Here is a 4741-nt window from a genome sequence, read left to right as displayed (position 1 = left end):
TTTTTCTGAGTTTTACGGAATTTTTTTCGGAATTTTTGGACCTCGTTTTCGGTCCCGAGGCAGAGTAAAAATTCAAAAATTTTGTATTTCGAATCGAACCGGCCGAATCGAACCGGACCGGATCGGACCGGTCGAATCGGACCGGCCCTTTTTCCTTCTTCCTTTTCTTTCCCCGCGCGCGCGTCCCTCTCCCCTTCTCTCTCTCTTTTCTCTCTCCTCCTCGCCGCCACCGCCCCTCGTCCCTCTCGCGGCCGCTTCCACTGGCCCCAGCCCATGCAGCCGCTGTAACGCCGAAAAACGCGCGATTTCTGCGCCAAGCGCTGCTGACTTCCTCGCCAAATCCGCCGATCCGCCACCAATTGGACCGTGTCTTGTGTCCAAAATCATCTACTCGGCGAGAGCTTTCCATAGACACCAAGAACGCCGAAATCCATCGAGCGGATTGTCCGATTTTTGCTCGGGAAGATTTTAGCCCATTTCGACTTTTGGGCTAGATTTCTCGAAAACCGTGAATCCCACGAGAAAACCGAGGCCACCAGCACGCTCCATTCGTCGAGAGCTTCGCAACGACATAAATTTCGAATTTTTCCGACACCATTTTTCGGTGGGTCCCACGGAACTTCGCAGTGTTTTTCCGAGCATTAAATGAGCTTAGAAAATTCTGAAAAATTTATGTACTAACCCCCGTGTTATGGGCTTCGTGTAGGTATCCTCGATTCGCGGAAATTCGGCGCTGACCGGGTTCGCAAATTTCGCCGCATGCACTGCTACGGAAAAGTGCCCGAATTGGGCCGAGGTTTTGGCTAGCCCCCCATTGTCAGACGTCCCAAGCGCGTTCCCGAAGTCGGAATCGGCAAAGGTAAACCCGAACCTTATTTTTACGTAATTTTCTAGTGCTTAAATAGGATTAAAAATCCATAAAATATTCGTGGTAGCTTAGAAAATTACGATTCTTTTTGCAATAGCTTAGTAATATTGCTAAGGACCGCGGGGCAAAGTTTTATAATTTTTAGAGCTTGTTTGGGCAGTTTTTGCAAAAATGATCAATAATAAGGACTAAATTGAAATTTTGCGTATTGTGATGGATGACTGATTTGATGGGCCCAGGAGGGGCTGTGTGATGTAATTGAACTGTTGATATATGGATTGTGAGTATAGAAGTGTGTTTTGAACCCTTTTGCAGGTTGGGTAGGTCCTAGGTATAGGGGAGACTCACGATTTTCGCACGACTTAGGACGTAATTGGTCTTTTCTTTGTTTGTATTGAGTCGATTGTATTAAATAAATGTAATATGATTGTCGGGTGAGCGGAATGACCTTCTTCCTCCGCCCACCGCCACAAAGAATTTGTCGTCAAGTCTGTGAGTAAAATATTAATTTTAATTGTAATTTCGATATTATTATATGTTCAGCATGCCCATGCATCACTTATATGCATATATTTATGTAGTTAAACTCTAGGCACGAATTATGTTGCATTCATAACTGTTAATGTGCCATGAATGTTGTTGTGGTAATTTGGAGCAGTGTGCGTGCGTTGGCGTGCGTGTGATGTGGTGTGGACTATGGATAGGACGGGGTAGTCACGGCTTGAGTAATTCGCTGGGACCCGTTCCTTCGAGGGGTAGTCACGGCTTGAGTAATTAGCAGGGACACTAGATTTGGTTATTAAGTGCAGTTCCGAGCTTGAGTTATTCGGCACGTGTTGGATTTAAGAGAGTCAGATAGGGGATCAGCTCCCATATGTTATGATTGATACTACAGGGTGTGTGAGTGCTCCAAATTACCTTTTTGATGTTATGATGTGAAAATGTTGTTTATGTTGCATTTCACTCCACAGGGTGCATTAGTTCAGATAGTTATAGAGATTATAGTTAAGATTGATATTTTACTCTCTGAGTCGAACGCTCACTCCTGTTCAAAAATTTTTACAGGCTACAGGAGGATATTTATTCTGGGTTAACCTGCTTTTATACTTCGCAGGTTGTTTATCGATATTTGTGTAATTTTATTTACTCTTAGAATTTCCGCATGTGTTAGCAGTAATTATTTGAATTTGGTCTGTAATATTATTATCATGTTGGACCTGTAAACTTAATATTTTAAGTCTGTTTTGATGGATTGGATGAGGGAGCTGAGCTCCCATTTATTATTATGTTGATGAGTATGTGGAGGGTGAGCTGAGCTCCCCAATGGATTGTTTATTGTGTTTACAGGTCGGGTGAGTCAAAAACTCCCCGTTGGTAAGTCCATTTTATGGCCGGACTCTGTCCGTTTGTTTTCTTGAAATTGGGCCCAAATGGGCCTCAGCATTGGGTAAATGAACAGTTAGGCTTACTAGGGGCCTCGGGGCTTTAGGCTGGCCCAGGTCCTAGTACCGGTCCGGCCCATAGGTTGGGTCGTGACAAATGTGGTATCAGAGCTTAGGCTCCAGATTCTTAGGGAAAAGTTGTCTAAGGTGTTGGGAAGAGTCTACTAGGTGTCACATGCGGAAAAATAGGGTCCATATTCGTCTTGCATTGTCATCTTTGCTTCTAGTTTCTGCTTCATATATTGTGTGTAAATATGAGTCTATAGAGCTGTGCAATGTGCAGTTTTGAATTTTGTGGGCTAATGCTGCTGAATTTCAGGAAAATGCGTAGAAGCAGGAGAGGCTGCCATCGCACGAGCGGATGTGCTGACGAGGTGTCGGCCAGATGAGGCGCCGCCAGGAGGCGGGGTAGGAGGCCTAGAGCTGCTCAAGTAGAAGAGCGGCTACCCACGGTTAGGAACGATCTTTCATGGCACGAGGTCCCATGGACCCTATGGCGACTACTCTAGGCCCGATGCAGAGAACCATCGACATGATGGCGCGAGATATGGTCCACCCTCCACAGCAGCAGCAGTCCACCGCACCAAGAGGGGAACCTTACAAACAGATCATAAATTTTAAGAAGTTGGTGCCTGGTACTTATGATGTGTCAGACGATGCATATCGGTTTTTGGATTCCTGCAGACAGGCAGGAATAGAACTACAGTTGACTGATAGAAGATTGATAGAGTGTGTGCAGCATGTCATGGGGCCCATGCCTAGACAATGGATGAATGACTACGTGTTACCCCGGATGGAGGGTTTGACATGGGCTCAGTTTGTGGAACTTTTTATCAATCGGTTTGTGCCAGAAAGCTTCAGAGATCAGAAGCAGTGGGCCTTTGAGGCCTTAAGACAGAATGGCAGTGTCCAGATGAATATGCTCTGCATTTACGGAATTGAGCAGATATGCCCCTACAGTAGCTACAGAAACTATGAAGGTGAAGAGGTTCCTAAAGGGGCTTGACAGGAGGTATGCGAACCTGGCCATGATGTCGGATCAGTCTTTTGATGTGGTGGTTGATCGAGCCAAACAGATTGAGATCAGTTATACTGTAGATGACAGCGGAAGAGCAAAGAAAAACAGAGCAGAGGGTTCCTCAGGTGTCCCTTCCATGGGTACTCCGGACAGTGGTGGCCAGGGTAATTACAGAGGAAAGGGTAGGAGCAAGAGAAGGGGTTTTGACACCGACCACGAGATTCGGACCGGTACGGATCCAGCGGTGGTCACGATTGGTACAGCGATTAAGTGCAGTTCAGATCCTCCTTGGCACCTTGTGAACAGTGTGGAAGATAACATTCAGACCTTGTTTGATGGGATCGAGTATGCTTCAGTGTGGCCAACCGGTCACTTTGCTGAGAATGCCCCATGTTCAATGAGCCACGATGGGGTCACAGGTTCATTGCTAATGTTCCTCGCCGATTGTATCCGGTGCTTCCAACATGGCGGCGTGGGCATTCGATGGCCGAGGACAAGGGGGACGTGGATTTGGAGGCGGTCGAGGTAGAAGTCGATGTCGAGTTACGCCACTCGGGGTAGGGGTCAAGCTCGGGTTTTCACCCGACCCACCGGGATGCTCAAGCTTCAAATGCGGTTGTGGCGGTATTCTTAGTACATTCTTATGAGGCTCGTGTTTTAATAGATCCGGGTGCTACGCACTCATTTGTCTCCCCTGTGTTTGCCATGAGGTTGGGTAGAAACCCTACAACTTTAGAGTGCCCTTTGTCAGTAGCTACCCCACTTAGTGACAACATAGATGTAGACATGGTATTTCCGGGTAGCCCAGTGGTAGTGGATGGAAAGATCCTCCCAGCAGACTTGGTTCCTCTACCGAGAATGGATTTCGATGTAATCACGGGATGGGTGGTTGGCAACTCATTATGCCACCTTAGACTGCAGGAACAAAAAGGTATACTTCCACATACCTGGTGTGGAAGAGTTTAGCTTTGATGGTGACAAGAGCGTGGCTCCATATAATTTGGTGTCAGCAATTAGTGCTAGAAAAATGTTGAGGCGTGGATGCCAAGGGTATTTGGCATTGGTGAGAGATACATCTGTAGAAGGTGTCAGCATGGAAAATGTTCCTGTTGTCAGAGAATTTATGGATGTCTTCCCAGAGGAGCTTCCAGGGTTGCCACCAGGAAGGGAATTAGAGTTTTGCATTGATGTTGTGCCGGGTACAAACCCCATATCGATGCCACCTTACAGGATGGCACCAGCAGAATTGAAAGAGCTGAAGGAGCAACTACAGGAGCTTTTGGACAAGGGTTTCATACGTCCGAGCACTTCACCCTGGGGTGCTCCTGTTTTATTTGTGAGAAAGAAGGATGGGTCATTGAGGTTGTGCATTGACTACAGACAGCTGAACAAGGTGACAGTGAAGAACAAGTA

Source organism: Hevea brasiliensis, chromosome 13 (genome assembly GCF_030052815.1).
Source record: "Hevea brasiliensis isolate MT/VB/25A 57/8 chromosome 13, ASM3005281v1, whole genome shotgun sequence".
Lineage (NCBI taxonomy): Eukaryota > Viridiplantae > Streptophyta > Magnoliopsida > Malpighiales > Euphorbiaceae > Hevea > Hevea brasiliensis.
Note: the sequence above shows the minus strand (reverse complement) of the source record.